This window comes from Furipterus horrens, unplaced genomic scaffold (assembly GCF_987537825.1).
Source record: "Furipterus horrens unplaced genomic scaffold, mFurHor1.1.pri manual_scaffold_5, whole genome shotgun sequence".
NCBI lineage: Eukaryota > Metazoa > Chordata > Mammalia > Chiroptera > Furipteridae > Furipterus > Furipterus horrens.
Window position 1 is genome coordinate 31,175,241 of NW_028327175.1, and position 17,973 is coordinate 31,193,213.

At 37.6% G+C, this 17,973-nt stretch overlaps 1 long non-coding RNA gene across 1 annotated transcript; it reads right to left on the reverse strand.

Annotated features, from left to right (window-relative positions):
- Positions 1 to 15,463: 15,463 nt before the first annotated feature.
- LOC150008331 (uncharacterized) lies at positions 15,464 to 17,193 on the reverse strand. The gene is made up of 3 exons (XR_016511294.1): positions 17,097 to 17,193; positions 16,935 to 16,987; positions 15,464 to 16,089 (listed from the first exon to the last, which is right to left on the reverse strand). It is a non-coding gene; the product is annotated as an uncharacterized LOC150008331 (long non-coding RNA).
- Positions 17,194 to 17,973: the final 780 nt, after the last annotated feature.

Sequence of the window (17,973 nt, forward strand, 5' to 3'; positions counted from 1 at the left end):
ATAGTGACATGGAGAGAGCAAGGATAAAATAATTGATTGCTTATGTGCTTGGAGTTTACATGTTTATATGAACTAAACAAGTTAAGGCTTTATCTTCAAACCTAAAAGGGAGATAGATAAAAGCTTCCCTATGTCACCTGAGAAGGTAATAGGAATTAGGGGTTAAAAGCAAGGCTGGAAAAATCTTGAGACCCATTAGAAAAAGGGATAAGGAGGCTTTAATAAGGAGAAATGCCCAAAAACAAAATCATGGGGACCAGGAGAGACATGAAAATAGAAATTTCTATTAACACAAGGGTTTTTTAGATGTAACTCTAAAAAATCCATAAATTCAAGGTCACTTTCTCCTATGGAAAGCCCCCTGAACTGTGCAACTGGACAAAGTTTTTGGAGTTTCAGCACAGCACCATGTCCTACATCACATTTCTCTCTTGCTATCCACATGCCCATATCATAAGACAGGCAAAGCTTCTTGTCTTGGAAAAAACACCTTTCCACATCATGTACACTCCGGAGTCTCCTTGAGATGAAGAAGATCAAAGGGCATATCACTCATGGTCTATTCTTGCCAAAAATGCAGAACCTCAATCTAACCAAGAGGAAACAACAGGCAAACCCAAAGTGAGGGAATTCTATAAAGTGCCTGACCGGTAAGGTCACACAAAGTATGGAATGGAAGATACTTAGTGCAAAGCAGCCTTGTGAAGGCCTCATGGGACAGGCATTTGGGATGCTGTTGCCTTTGTTACTACTACTGTTATTTTTATGACAAGGAGTTAACTTTATAGGAGCTGATAGGCCACTCTGGGAGACATTGATATAAAAGACTTAGATTTCATGTCGCAGGTATAAGTACTATGTAGTTCAAAGAAGAGGAAGGAGAAGTGACATTCAACTGTTAGATTATAAATGTGGGTTAGACATTGTTGAATGCGCAGAGGCTTTTTGAAGGGAGGGGTGGAGCAAATTTGAGCTTGGCCAGAAAGATGAATAGTAATTGTAATAAGTTTGGTGAAAAACAAGTTTCTAAGAGGTTAAAAAAAACAAGGCAGTCTGGAGGTGTCAAGGGCAGCTCCTGGCTTTGCAGTTGAACAATGTGAGTTCATAGAACAGCAGCATCTCCTAACTTGATGTGTCACAGTGAGCAAGTGGAGTCACCTTCAAATCCACCTTTAAGTCATGTATTAGTACCCTGTTCTGCTGTAACAATCACCACAAATTTAGTGGCTTAAAGCAACACACATTTACTATAGTAGAGTTATGGAAGTCAGAAATTTAACATGAGTGTTAAGGTGCTGAAATCAAGGTGTGTGGGCAAGACTGGATCTTTCTTGAGGTGCTAGTGGGAAATCGAGTCCTTGCTTCTTCCAGCTTCTAGAAGTTTCCCACCATATCTCGGGTCCTGGATGCATCACTCCCATCTCAGCCTCCATTGTCCACCACTGGTGCACCTCCCCCCACCCCCCAACCCTCTTGCCTCCTTTTTATAAGGAACTTTGTGATTATGTTTATGGCCCATTCAGGTAATCCAGGACAAACTCAAGCAATGAGGTGGAGGAGAATCTCAGAGAACCCCAAAGACAAGCCTTGTGAGTTAGACTTTCTATAATATAATAAGAAGCCAATGGGAAACAGTTTAGAGAATTTTAAATAGGAGCCTGGTAAAAGAAAAAACAAGCTTAAGAGCAAATAAGCATGAGGCTGTCTGTCATCTTCAGCTTGGCTTGCCAGGAGGGACAGAGTGAAGGAAGCCAGTTCAGAAACTTTGGAGTCTGTAACAAAAATCTGGATATGGAAGTCAGCCAGAGGAAGGGGAGCAGTCACCTTGGAGGTTGGTGGGGATAGGGAGTAATGAAGAGAAAGACAAAGACAAGCCAGGGATGGGTCCAGGAGTGGTGACCACCATACACTGGGGACCTGTAGGAGGAGCTTAAGAAGGTGGTGCTCATTGTCTTGAAAGCTGCAGCAGCTACCAGGTAGACAAACAGGTAGTAAGAATGAGTTGTCCCTGACATAACCCTGGGAGATCTGATCCCTAGCATTGCAGTAATTTGGTGTATTCTCATTCTGTCAGAAAATATTTGTCATACTTATCTAGCTTATAATTTTTTTGTTTTAATTTTTGAAAGAGTATAAAGGGACATACCACACTTAAAAATGAGAACAAGGGAATCTTTTATTGATTTGCATTTGTTTTTTATTTCCATCAAATGGGAATAATCTTGATCTAGCCATCATGAAGATTCAATAAGAAAACATAGAGAATCATGTTTAGATTAACATACAGGTTAATCTAAATATAAAATTTGATAAAGGGTAACCTTGAAACACTAGTCAAGATTAACACAGACCTTCCCTATGACAAGCACCTTGCCCCAGATGTCTGTGGCATTGAACTGCACATACTTTGCTCATAAGATAAAATTTTTTCCTTGAGAAAACTTTGACAATAATTAGATAAATTACAAAAAAGTTAAACTTTCACAACAATAAAAATTAAAATATTATTATAAAGGCTATAAAACCAAGCAGTTTTCTGAAATACAGCATCTGTTCTTGCACTGGCTGCAATACACTTCTTATTTCTCTTCTTATTGGGTAATACTCAAATTCAGAACAAGTTATGTGGAAATATAGAATTCAACTCACTTTGGGATCATATAGCAGGTATTCAAGACTATCTGATTTCTTTGATTATAATACTTTGAAAAGAAATGTACCCAAATCCATCCCCTATTGCATGTTTAGATGAAAACCCAACTGGCAAATGAAAACGTTCATGTGAAAATCCAACAGCAAAAATGTAGAAAATAATTCTTATTCAGTCTTCGGAAAATAAACACAATAAATTCAGCTTAGTTTCTCAGCAACACAAATTACTTAGCTGAATTTTTCTTCCATTTATTTTTTTCTTGATAATATATATTGATGTTTATTTTCTTTACTCTTGAATTTTCTTACTTTTTAAATCTTTTACAAAAAAATTTCAAATATAAGTAAGCCTTTGAAATGTATTAGTTGTGCTATTTTTTTGAATGTTAGTATAGAAATTCTGGTCCAAGTTATTGTGTTCTTCACTTTCAGTATAGATGGAATATTTGAACTCAACCAGGTAAATAACAAAATTGAGACATAATCTCTTTTTGCTTGAATTGACTCCCAGCCCCACAGGGACTCCGAGACTTCTTCCATGTGACCACCTCCATAGATGCCCGAGGAAAGGTGTTTGCATCATGAGCCTCATTCTCTCTATCTGTGACAAGGACCTTGTAGGCCTGGCTCAATAAGAAATGTATTGTCTGGTGCCTTGACAACCTGCAACACTCTGAAAACTAATTCCATTCTTTTGTCTACTGTAGGTACTGAGCGTGACTCAGAAACCCTCAGGCAAGTGGGAAGAACAGAGGCTCTCAGAATGAGTCCAATCTGGAACAAAATGAAAGAAACAAAACGAGAATAAAGTTCATTTCTTTAGAATAAACCTCCACTAAATCTCACTTAATACAATGAGAGTGACATAAAAATAGAATCCATTCTAAGAACAACAGCATTGAGTAAGAAAACTTCGATGTGTTCACCTGATTCTTTCTCTTCATTTCCTTTCCATGCAAGAGTGTTTTTCAGAAGTTAAAATAGCAAAAGCAAAATATTCCACTGAAACACAAAAGAAAACTATTTTTAAAAGTAGTCAGAAAAAAGTTTTGTTTTCCTCTTTACTCCAAAGAATAAAAAGCCCTTTAGACATTTCACTCCCAATTTTACAACACAGAGGAAGATGTGAGCTGCAGTGACAGTCCCTGAGTGGGTGAAGACTGAACCAGCTTGATGGGGTGGCCAGTACAAGTGACACACAGGCCCAGGCTGTGCATCCTCTATGCCCTTCTCTCTGGAGTCAAGACAGCTAAGAGCCAGGAATGGCCAAGGGAGCAGGACACAGAAGATATAGCGTGGTCCATAGAGCATCTTGAAGGGAAACCATGTCATTTGCAGGTGGTTGGGGCATAGCTAGCTTCACAGATGTGGGACCCATGTGGTCACACAGAACTGAGGGGCCTTGCACTTGTTTTATGCTCTATCGTGGTCATCTTTAAATTCATATAATAAACACGGGCCCTAAATGTTCATTATGCTGGGCCACACAAATTATTTAGAAGGCAGGAGAGCAGAAATGAAAAACTAGGATGCAACTCCTGACTTCAACTAGCTCTCTCATCTGAAGAAACTGGCATAATTTTCTAAGCCCCATTTTGTGTTTTTAAGTCAGCAACCACAATATTGCAACACTGTGGTTGAACGCACTGGACATAGGTAGTAAGACATGAAAAGCATGCAGCATATAGTGGGTACTTAATGGGAGCTGTCACACTGATGGACCCAATTAGTCTTTGTTGATCTGAACTAAACATTATGAATGTAGAGTGGGGAAGTTTGTAAAGATCAAGAGTTTCACCGAAATCACTTATCTCTTAATCACCACAGGTTTAGACTGCCTCAAAACCTTTTTTCTTCTGTCTGAAACTATATTCTGTATCATTTAATCTGAAATATTCTAATTGAATTTTCACACTCAAATGATTCTTTGGAGAAATAAAATAGTAAAAACAACTACATTTTTTTTAATTAAGAAGAAAGTAATCAGTGGAAGCACTGAGTTGACACATTCTTTTAGTATACAGCTACAATTTCTTTCCTATGCCACAGTTTCAGGAACAGTGCTAGGCAGCCACAAACCCATCTGATTTGTAACGCAGGACAGAGACATTGACTAGGGCAGTGGCTTTTCAACTTTCACTGGCCACATGAAGAATACATGGTACATTTCAATCTAGAACACATGTAGACACATGCGACACTAAACAAAAGTGTTAATCATAAAACAATTCATATGTTGAAGCCCTAACTCCAAGTTTCTCAAAATGTGACTAAATTTTGATACAGGACATTTGAAAAGGTGGTTAAGTTCAAAATAAGGTGTTAGTGTGGGACCCTAAATCAATCTGACTGGTGGCTTTACAAGAAGAGATTAGAACACAGACATGTGCTGAAGGAAGGCCATGTGGGGATGCAGGGAGAAGATGGTCATCTATGGACAAGGAGAAAGGCCTCAGAAGAAACAACCCTGCTGGTACTTTGATCTTGGATTTCCAGCTTCCAGAACTGTGAGAGGATAAAAGTGTATTGTTTTTAAGTCACCAGTCTGTGCTACTTTGTCATGACAGCCCCAGCCAACCTTCAGTAATAGATGGCTAATTGAACATGAGGTTACCTGCTCCCTCCCAACATCTTCTTAAATATTATGGGTTAAAATGCATAAACTACAGAAAAACAAGAGGGTAGAAACAGAGATAAGGGCCACATTATTTGGGAAAGGGTAAGCAGATTAATGAATGAAACTATCTCAATAACCCAGAAAAAGTGAAAGCTAAGCTGGGCATTGTAGCCCCTCAACAAGTCATTCTGTACCAGAGACCCCAGATCATCTCAGAAATTGGGGAACTATAGATGGTCATGCCCCTAAACGTGGATGGAAGGCAGGGGAGATAAAGGACATATTTTAAATATGACAATGAAACAGAGAGACTCCCAGATGCCCAATCCAGGCCACACCTGCATACTCCTTTCTGCCTTTTCCCCTTTGACACTCACCTGGGACTTCTGTCCTTGGGGGTTGCAAGCACAGTGAGCAGAGGGATGAAACAGATGATCCAGAGACAACCATCTCCCGGATGGTAGGGGAAGGAGAAATGAAGAGGAAACAGATACAATGCAGAAAGAAGGAAACTTTTTCAAAAATGCATAATGAATATTCTCAGAAATAAAGAAAAAGTTGACATCAGTTGAAACAAGTGACAACATAACATCCCATAGTATGACAGTTAAGATTATTAAGTAAATCTTAGCTATGAATGGACTTTCGGACTATTTTCCAGGTTTTGTCTTGATACTCTAAAAATGTTCCCGAAATATTCTTGTACAAATAATCTGATATTCCAGTGCTCTTATTGCAATGGGATAGATTTTTAAATAATGTAGTTCCTGGGGCAAAGGGTATGTGTATGTAACATTTGGGGACATTCAAGTAGAGTATTCCCTCATTTATCACAGGTATTACATTCTAGACTGATAGGTGAAAATCTGTGAAGTAGGAACCTTACATTTATTTTAGTATTTATATATTTTTAAGGCTTTATAAACGCTTCCCATGTTCATTCAATGCTACTGCTCTGGAAGTGTTATAAATGGACAGAAAAAAGAAAGCTGAGCAGACCATGTATTATGTAAATTGTGTTATTCTCTAACATTAGTTATCTTCTTATTATTTGTTACCTGGATATGCTCTGGCTCTTTATGATTGATATATACCTCTGTGTGTGTGTGTGTGTGCTCTAGAAAGTCTATTTAGCAGAAATCTATCTTCACTTTGGGAGCCATAACAGAAGACTGTTATTTGATCTTGGAAAAGCCAAGACATTTTTTTAAAAGGGTCATTCAAAGCCATAAAGTGGCTTGCCAGAACAATATAGCTGGTGCTTTGCATGGATCATTTGGCTCATCTTTATGAACCAGAGGGACTGGATCTCACTGAAAGGATCATGGGGATTTGAAACCCCAAGAATAGAGGGTATATGAGGTTTATCTCACTAAATCCACCTTGATAGACCCCTGGTTTAGGTCCAGATCCTAATCTCAGCTCTCCAGATGTTTGATCTCATTTTGTGTCAGTCTGATATTAAACAAAGGCTCACAAATTCAGATTTGCTGTGACTATATATTATTCATAATTTCTTTTCACCAAATGATGTTGTTTGATTCTAAACTAAATTTTGGAGGGGTGTAGGGTTGATCTTAAGAATAAATTGTTACCATAATGGTAAGACTGTGAACATTTAATTCTAAAATGTCATAGGACAGTGTGTTATTCCATAACTGTACCTTAATGCTTACTGGCCCCTAGTGAACCATAGGCACTGTACCTATTAAATGTCAGAGAATTAGTGAACAGTGTATCTGTCATCTGGGCTATCTTTGAATCTATATCCTTAACTTCCAAGTCAGTGTTTTTTCGCCCCATGAATACATTCCTCCTTCCTGGAATCTTCTCTAACTTATACATTATATAACTGAATTAATGTTAACATATTGAATTTATTGACCTGGAAACTGGTATTTCCCATTATTATATTGAAAACCAGATAAATAGAATTATTCTATTTTTCTCCTAAACAGAAAACAGAACTAAATTACCTTTTTTATTTACATGATGAAGAAAGTGATTGTGTTGTTGTGTGTAAGACCCTCAACCAGAGAAAGCTTCCTGCTTATTACAGAATGTCTGCACCTTTGATTAAATATTTTCCAATAATATAAAAGGCCACAGTTCTGGTGCCTTATCCATATTAATATCACCACAACCAGTGCATTTTCTGGTCCATGGTATACAGACATTTAATACATGGTGCATTGAATATAAACTTTGTTGTTCTTGTTGTTAGTTAAACTGTAAAGCCTTACTTTTAAATTTTACTTTATGGTGAAATAGGGTCAGAAACAAACAAACAAAAAGGTTATCCACCTGTTTAATATTTCTTCTTTTACATTATATAAGTAATGGAAGCCTGTTCATCTTCACTGCAGTTCAGAGGTTAAGAATAAAAACTTTCCAGAAGAAGCAGGGACTGCATTTAGATGTGAAATACAAATCAAGTAGATATAAATTATATTCCTAGTGCACTTTCACAAAGGAGAAGAGATTGGAAATAAGAAATGAAAACAAACACTTCCCATATCTCTAAAAATGATAGATGCTGGCAACAAAACACTAAAAAAAGAAATTTCTAATTGCTATTTCTTGATGTTTTCCATTGGCTGCACTGAAAAGAAACACTATAGAATTTCTATTTAGAGTTGATAAAGTCAATTTTTCCTAGAGTTTTTACTTTACTTTTATTTTTTTTTTGCCAAAAGAAATGACCATTGGCTACAGAATCGCAGTGGTCACCGTGCCCTTGGTGAGGCTGTGTACACTCACCAGCAGTAGATTCGTCATCTCCCTCTTGATTAGTGAAATTACATGAACCTCACAGAGGACCAGTAACTGTCCTTGAATAACTCTGAGGAGCAAGAGAGAATCTAAGCGCAATTTAATTTTGGTGAATAGAACATAATGAAGCTCAAACAGCATAATTTATCCCTAAGGCAGATAAAGTAATTTTAAGGTCGGTGTTTTTGCAATCAGCCAAGTGTTGGAGCTTCTGTTTTACGATTTTCAACATGAAAGCCATGTGATTCAGATGCCCAGAAACCAGGCAAAACCTTGGTTCTGATCCAGAGCAGAGATGAGTTTACCAAAAGCTGGTTGATATCTCTCGGTTGCCAGACTAAAGATATTTTTTCAAAGACAGATTTTCAGAAATGCTCAGTTATGTCCATGCCTGTCACATGAACCACTGGAAGACTCTATGACAGGAAGGCCTCCATGTTTTGTTTCTCATGAGGAAGGCACAGTTCTGCTTGCTGGACAACTGCTGGGGCCCTCCCACTCGGAAACAGAGATCAGGTAGCAGCAATTACGAGCAATTCCAGGGTCTGGAGATGTAATGTCTTGGGGAATTGCTGGTGTTTCATTTGCAGACTTGAATAGCCAGGGGCATTGTTAAGCTCTACAAGTCAACACACAGAAGTGTGAAGGACTTCCTTGCCACTGTATGCTGTGTAGTTCCTTCTCAGGGACAGCTGCAAGTACATGGGCCTGATAAATGATAGAAAAATTGTTCCCTTTCCTTACCTGGGCTCTCTGATCAAATGGCAGGTCTGTATCTTCTGGGCAAGCTACCCTATATTTAAGTGGAGATATTTCTAGAAGTTAACATGCATCCAAACTACTCTGAGGTTTATTTGATTATGTGTCTTTTCAATAGCATTATGGCCAGGAAAATTAACACAGAAAATATGTGAGGGTCAACAAAGAAACTAAGCTTTTCTTAAAATTTCACAAAGCTATAACATCAGAGTACGTAGTCTCCTTCTAAACCAACTAGATGGAAAGGAGTGGGTAGGAAGAGCCTTTCCTCGTGGCTTAGGCACTCCCTCCACTGGTCGCCCTTGCACACCTCCCAGTGGCAGCCCAACCTTGCCCAGGGAAGGCATTTCATGGCACTGGATCCTAACTGCCTAATTTTTCAAATCCCCTCTAGTCTTTAAATTTTTAGCATATGGGTACTATGTCTTATTCAGTGTTGTGTTTTGACTATAGCAAGAACTATAGAATAGATAACCAACAAATATTGGTCGAAGTAAATTTAATTAAGAGGACTGTGATGGATGGAGAAATTGAGGACCTTGTGGGGAAAATTGAAAGGGAAGCTTAATAGCCTTTTGTGTTCAGCACAATAAGTAATAAAGACAAATGAAATGGAAGCAATATTGATTATAGTCCACTTGTAAAGAGTAAATACTCAGAAAGTTCTATTTATTTTATTTATTTTAATAACATGTTCTGCAAACATCTGCTACTTGTTGTGTTGTCTGTCTTCAAATGTCAATACCCAATTCTGTTTCCCCATCTTTTCTCTCTTCCATGGACTGAATTATAATTTGGAAATGTTGATATTCAAATTCTTATGAATTTTAGAAAATAAGGAGGGAGGAATTTATGTAGACTACAAATTTTCAAGGAGAGAAGGGTTTTTGTTTGGGAAGTCAGATAGATGATAGATATAACTATAGCTAGATACATGATATTTCTCTTAAGAATGTATTTCATTTTAATTTATGGCAGTTCAGGAGGAAAAGGAGAGACCTGTAGACCTCATCATAATGTATTACTAAGGAAATGAAATGAAATAAGGGAGAATGACATTAAAACATTAAGGTAAAAAGTGTACAATGAGGGGTGGGACTAAATTAGCAAAAAATCAGTGGTCAAATCAGGTGAGAGAGAATATGCACAGCTAACTGGAGTCAGGACAAGTGTTAGGTCAAAAATTCAATGGAAAACAAGATCTGGGAACTATGTAAGGGGGAAGAGCCTGTAGCCTAACAAAACAGGGAATGTTCAGACAAACACCAGCAATGAATTAAACCCTTTCTCCCCAGTTCACCATGCTGGAAAGTCTCCTATGAGGTAGGAATTAATGTTTGCAAGGTTAAGCTGGACTCTGATAAAAGCCAGAGAGCAGGTACCTGTCGATACCTGGTGAGGTGACATGCCTGGGGGAAGAGACAAACGTACCTGTGGAAGATCAGGCAGCAATGTATGCTGGGGGTGGGATGGGGAGGCTGTGCAGAGGGTGTCTTACAAAACTCGTCTCAGAGACCTGCTCACTGGGAGAGTCTATAGCACATGTTGATATTTGTTAGGACAATAAATATCTCAATGACAACAACAAAAAGAAATTCAAGATAAGAATAAATATTCCTGGAAGTATTTTAATGTAAGCAGCAAAAAGATATTTCACTAAGACAGAAAGCAAGAAGCAAGTAACAAAGTTCTTAGACCAGACTTACTTTGAATATTGTAAGATAGTATTTTTCAGTAAAACATTTGGATGTTAAATTCTAACTAATGGAGCAAAAAGAACTAAATGAGTATGGTAAAATACAGCAGATCTCAGGTACCCAAAAATATCTCTGAATAAGCTGAAAGGCTGTGAAGTCGAAATCTGTGTCAGCACAATTTATGGTTTAGTACTTATGAGCCCTTCAATGGGGCCATTTCTGTGCTGGGTTAGCTTTCATTACCACAGCTCCATCAAAGCAGACCCAAATAACTGCATCAGGAGACAGACCTGAAAATATTTAGCTTTTTTACATGTCTACTAATTTTAAAATTAATATGTGGTAAATGAAAGCAATTTGTATTCATGCATGTTTGGTCCATAACTTGTTTTGGTCAACTCTTTCTAGAATTAAATGTTCTAAGCTAATTTGCCACTTAGCATGAGCATTTTAACGGTCAATTCCAAACTGTAGTGATGGGAAACCAGATCTATAATAGTCTACCTTTTTCCTGGCAAAATTTAGCTTTGAAGCTCTGTTACCTGGTCTCCTCTCTCTCCCTTCCCCTTACTCCATGTTGTGAAATACACTCCGGCATTGGGCTTGATTCTGGATGAGATAGCCCAAGGCACAAAGCTTTATCTTTTCAATATGCAATGTCTATTGACAATTGACGATTCTTCAGGCATGCTCTTGGTCTCTTGGCAAAATAATCTCTGTGGATGTGTGGTGCACAAGTTGGGACGTTGTAACATCCATGTTTTCTTTCATTGGGGGAATCTTACTCTTATTGTGAACCTAATGTTCGAGTCAGGGACAGCACCTAACTTTAATTTTGTACTTCATTTGAAAAACATTTATTAAACATATTTGTAGTAGAAGTAATACTTCAAGCAAATACTCAGAGTGCTTAGATTAAAAATAGTGTTTGTAAGCACCTTCAAGTGTCTAGAAGCATTTATTTACGTATAAACACTTGGCATACTAATTGAAAGTAACTTTTGTTTCTTTATTTAGAAGCTTCCTAATGAACCCCTCTGAGATAAATTGTTTCCAGTGTTGTTTTGTTTAATATCGTCACCTGTGAAAATAGCAGATACATTTTCTTGAGAATTTTCTGTAATTTTACTTCTTACTAGGTAAAACTTGGGTCACTTTACAAGTATGTATTAATTCATTATGTAAATGCATGTTGAGGACCTGCTCAGTGTAGGGGACAGTGCCAGATACTTGGGCACATGGGGAGGAAAACTTTATCACCTCCACCTTCATCCTACACAGTAATTCAAACTGTAAAGTGTGTAAAGTCTCCATTGGGGAAACAAAGATGAAGGTATGTCACTTTCCTCAAGAAGGCCATAATCCATGAGGAGAGTGAAATCCGTATGTACAAAGAGTTAGAATATGAGCTTTGCTTTATTTTTTGCAAATAGTTCTCATTATTGCCAAGCACTTCCTACTTATCAGCTTTTCCGGTTCTTTCCCAATCCAAGTGAGGTGGGTGCTGCTAATATTCTCATTTTCAACCTAAGCTACCCCAGGCCAGAGAGGTTAAGAACTCTGAGTGCTGAAAGGGAGGAAGGTCCAGCACTGGTGTTCTTCTCTTTCACATGAAGCTGCCTCTCTTCATGCAATACACGGCCACGGCAGAGATTTTCAGACTTTGAGCTCTAGGACCTCTTGCTCCCCTAACATGTACTGAGGGCTCCCTAAACTCATCCGTGCAAATGGAACTAATCTAAACTTGGGCAAAAAACATTCATGATTTAAATTGATCTAGATTTTAACTACTATCACTAATAATTGCAATTTATAATATTTGTTATTAAATCTGTGACTTTTAAAATATTTATTTATACATTTTAAATTACATAGTAAAATCATTACATGTTAACTAACATACATAACAGACTTCTGTCAAAAATAGCTGTCTTTTCCTAAACAAAACAAAAACAAAAAGATCAGAAGATGGAATTGTTTTATGTTTACTGCCTGACTTCATAGAAGACAGCTGAATTCTTGAGCCACTTAATCTATTGAGATACCACAAATCATGTAGCTGCTAAACATTTCCACTGCACACTTGTAAAAGAATGAATTTTAAAAAACAAACAATGTCTTAGTGTTATTGTGGAAATGTTTTGACCTTGCAAATCCCTCAAAGTTCACAGAAGGGATTCCCAGGCCGCAGCTGGAGAAGCAATAATTTACTGATTACTACCATGTCATAGGTACTCTGTGTGAGGGATTAAAGAGAATTAAAGAGAGACATCAAAAGTCTCAAAAGCAGTAAAAGAAAATTGGTATATAATTTTTCCCAACGTTTATTACAAAATTTTCAAACAGCAAGGTTGACTGGCTTTTATCGAGAATGTCATGTAATCACCACCTAGATTCTACCATTAACATTTTACTATACTAATTTTTTCACATATACAGCCATTACCCATCCTCCATCCATCCATCAAAATTTTATCTTTCATGAATTTTAAAATATATGGCAGACATCAGCACACTTCCCGCTAAAAACTTTAGCATCTATAGGATTAACTAGACTTAATATTTGTGCCCGTTTCTTCTTTTGATGTAAATTTTAGCTATAGTGAAATGTTAAGTGTACATTCACTGAGTTTTGATACATACGCACGTACGCTCTGTAACCCAAACACTTATCAAGGTGCAGAACATCACTAACACTCCAGAAAGGCCCTGATGCCACTTCTCAGTCAACTCTCATCTTCATTCCCAAAGGGACAACCACAATTCTATTTTATTCTAGCCTGATTAGTTTTGCCTGCTATAGAACTTCATCTAGTATGTCCTCTTGCAGAAGACTTCTTTCGTTCTGTGTTGTTTTCAATCAATCCAAGTTAGTGCATATATTAATACTCTGATGAGTATAATTTTATTGTGTGAATGGACCATAATTTATTTTTTTCTCCTTCTAGTCAGGGTTATTTACATCATGTCCAGTTTTTGACTGTTTCAAATAAAGCTGCTATGAATATTTTTGTACAAGTGTTTTAAGAACACAAATTCTCATTTCCCTAAATACCAATTATGGAATAAGGATGTTTAGTGTTCTAAGAAAACTGCCAGCAGTGTTCTGAAGTTGTACCATTTTTCCCCATCAATAATGTATGAGAGTTTTGGTTATTCCAGATCCTCACCAATATTTTCTATTTGATTTTTTTGTTTGTTTTTTGTTTGTTTTCTCATTTGTTGTTTTCTACATCTAATGGATGTGCAATGGTCTCATTGTAGTTTTTAATTCGCAATTTTCTGATAGCTAATGATGTTGAAGACTTTTCATGTGCTTTTGTACACTTAGCTGCAGACATTTATGATTTGCTTCTGCTGGAGAAGTCTTAGGGGCTTCATGAAAGAGGTATCCATAGGAGAAATCAACCAGAAGACATCATGACAGACAGAGAAAGGGGCAGAAATGACAAAGCATCAGGAATTTTTAGGGAAGGAAGGGGAATTTGGGATTGGCTGGAAAGTCAGGTTGCATGTCCCTTAGAAGAGAGTCATGGGAAAGGCCCTCGGGGATATTTGGTGATTTTTATGAGGTCATAGAGTGTATTAATTGGGAAAATTAAGAAGCTTGAGTTTATTTGGTAATTCAGAGTTAATTGAAATGCTGAGCAGAAGAATTAGATAATTGGGATTTCCTGGGCACAAAATAGCTGGAGGGGAGAAAGAATAATATTGGGTGGGCAGTTTGGAGGTTATGGAACAGTGAAGATGAGAGAGGCAAATGAGAGTTTGAGTGAAATTTGAGTTAGATGATAGTATTAGAAAGAGAAAGAAAGAAATTGATGCAGGGCATCAGGGGGAAAATTTCTAACAAGTGCATCAAGTCAGTATACGGAGATCCATGACATTGTTACCTGCATGTTTGGGACAAAGGAAAAGCTTCAGAGATGAATTTGAGAACTGTAGGACACATGACAAGTATAACAGTGGTGTCAGTGCCCTAAATAAATGAGCATAATTATCAGAGCGGAAGGCTTGTTTCAAATTCAGATCTCCTTTCTGGTTGGGTGACCGTGGGAAAGTTATTCACCCTATCAATGTCACAATTTATTCGTTGTAAAATAATACAATTAGACCACCTACTTCTTAATGTTACAGGGCTTAATTCACTTAATCGTTTATACCTTCAGCAAATATCTATATTCCTGAAATGCAGAGATGAAATTATAATACACTGTAGGCACTCAGTAAATGTTAGGTCTCATTAGGACACACAGGAAATTGAGACATGTTGTTGAAAGGGGAAGTTCATTTTTATACATGTAACTGTATTTAAATTGCAGTTTGCCATTACAGGCACTTTTATGTATATTATTCCATGTAATTCTCTTCCAAACCATGTGATCTTGGTATTGTTATCCCAATTCAATTTATTTATGGTAGAGACAAGAAATGGAGAAATAAAAATAATTTGAAACAATGACCCAGAATGAGTGCAGAATGGGGGAACAAGGTCATTGAGGATAAGAGAAAGGGAACACTCTGCCAATGGGACTTCGGGAGATCTTCAGGTGGTAGTGCAGGAAGACTGGATCTAGAGCGAGGTGTGGAGTATGGGAGGGACACATATGTCTAGACTCAGATACATGTGAGCTCTTACTAATTAACATAGCCATTTCAGCTCCCCATCCCTGACACCCCCAGTAGGACTTACTTTCTCATAGGACCAAAGTTTCCTTCTTTTCTTCATTGATGCTTCTTGAGTTCTGTTTCTTTATCCTAGGGCTGCCTGTGAAATGGTATACATTGACACTCCTAGGAAGATCAGAGTTCCTACTCATAAGATCTTGACCATGTGATAGTAACTAAATAAACAAGTTTCCATGGACTAACATTATGCATACAGGCAACAGACTCAAAACTGCCAAAGATTGTTTTATTCAATATGGGAGAACCTTCACACATAAAAGAAATGTATATAATCCCTTTGGGTTGCTTGTAAGACTTGTGCTAAGATAGAGCTCAGAAAAAAAATCCTTCAAAATCTTAGATTGGAGCACAGCAAAGAGAACTCTAAGAGTTCTAACTGCTGATGCTGCCTTTTTTCATTATTAATGGTTTCTGAGAGCAGAATTTCTCTACTACTCAATGTCATACTTTGAAATGGAATTCTCCAAAAAAACAGAAGTCAACTAGCATTTATCAGGAGCCATTGACTGAGTTTCAGAATTAGGCAAAGTAATATTTGTAAAATATTTATCTGACAACCAAATTTCTAAACATCTGTCAAGGAGCTAGTTAAAGACTTGTTTATCTCTTCAGATAAAGATGGTTTTTAACCTCAATTCAGGAATCTCCAGTACTATAGTTATTTAGAGTATTGAGTGTCAGTGAGGTTGCTTTACCCTCCTCTCCACAGGGCAGGATAACTCATCAGGAATCACGTGACCTCCCCTTCTTTTTTCATTCTGTGTTTGAGATTTCTAAACAGCAGAATAATTATCCAGGGTTAGAATGTGTTATCTTCCATCTTCCATGAAAGTAAAAAGGACGTGTTTCTTCCAGTAAGCTTGACTTTACTATAAATAGAGCTGGCTTGGCTGCTTGAAGATTCTGTAAAGAGAGAAACTGGTCTCAAGTTCAAAGGGATAGCATCTTTAATTTTATCACCTTCGGATTGGAAATTTCAATATTTTGAACCAGATAAAGGATTTTTTAAAAAGTGATAACTTAATAATGTGTTCAGAAGTGTGAAGTGCCTGCCTACATTTGTGCAGTTTAGACATCCTGAGGCCCACATTTTGAAACTTGAAGTCATAAAAATTATTTTTATCTGTCTTTTCAAAAAGTTATTTATCTCACGAAATAATTATTGAGGTCCAACTATAACAACCATGTGCTGGGTATTCCTTTAGACAATGCAGATACAGGATTAGAAAAGTCAAATAGCTCTTTATTTTCATGAAGTTTATGTTCTGTGGGCAAAGGCACATAATAAACAAATATGTAATAAAAGTTCCTTATGAGTGCTGTGCAGAAAATTAAAATATGGTAATATGATAGAGTTGCTAGGTATGATGAGTGATAGAGTGGGCATATTTTTAGCCAACAGCCACATGAACCATTTTCTTATTGGAACCATTTCTTCTCAATTGGCTTAGCAGAAAACAGGATTCATCTGAAATGGTTTAAATAGAAAATCTAATGATGAAACTCTCTCCAGAGATGTGAACAGAGTTAAACAAACCACTGAGGGGTCATTGTTATGACCCTCAGACTCTGACACAAAGGAGAAGTCATTTCTACATCTACCTATGAAGGGATAAGGGGGAGAAATTTTGTTACCAGAGCCCATTCAAAGACAAAACCATGGAGCAGGGCCTCTGAGTAATCATAGAAGCTGCATCTACTTTATGAGTCCCGGTGCCAAAGCCAAGATGGAGCCAAGAAAGACATACCTGAACTTTCTCTCCTCTCATCCTCTGATATGCTGGAGCATCTCATTGACCACCTGGCTTCCAGAAAAAAAGAGAGACAGGGATATAAAATGATCAGAAAAGGGCAGAAAATGAACCTTAACAGAACAAAAAGAGAGTAATGAGCACAAAGGAATTACTCACCTCAGGAGTCTTGATGGCAGGTATAGATTCTGAAAATTCCAAATTCTTATTTACTCCCCTTGTACCTGGTAGGAAAACATATGCTTCTCCAGTAAGGGCTGCTTGCCCCACAATTCAAAGTAGGAACCAGCAACCCTTCTCTCTGTTATTCATTGACACAATGATGCTACATGGCAAACAACCATAAAAACTCAGTGGCATACGAGTAAGCATTTTTTAGCTCATGAGTTTGTGGATTAGTGAGTTTATACTTTAACTGAGAAGTTCTTCTGGTCTTGGCTGGGGTCACTCACAAGTATAGGGAATAATTGCAAGCCTCCTGAGATAGGAGGACCTTGGCTGGGACAACTGATCAACTCAACACTGGTCCACATGTTTCACCCTCTGCTGAGCTAGCTCTAGCATGTTCTCCTGGAGTGAGCAGAGGAACAAGAGCCAAGAGGAAATCCAAACACACTTTTCAGCTATCTGCACACATCACATTTGCTAATATTCTATCAAGCAAAACAGTTTCAAGGCCAGAACAAAGGAGTAAGAAAATAATGAAATAAACTATGCCTCCTTAGTTGCAGAAAATGCCATGTCATGGGGAAAGGACCTTGGATACAGGTAGGGGTGCAGAATGGGAGTGACTATGCTCTCAGTATTTCTCTGCTCACCCTCTGACCAAGGTTCTGGGAGATAAGTGTAGATGTGAATCAGCATCTCACATTTAAGACAACCTAGGAATTTTCCTGTTTCTGGAAACAACTTCTCCATATTCTGGTTGGTTAGTTTCCAAGGGAAAGTTGAAAGCAGGAGATTAATGTGACAAACTAAAAACCCAATACTGCAGTGAGTTTAGGATCACCGCTGATGCTTTCTATCATGTGTTGAA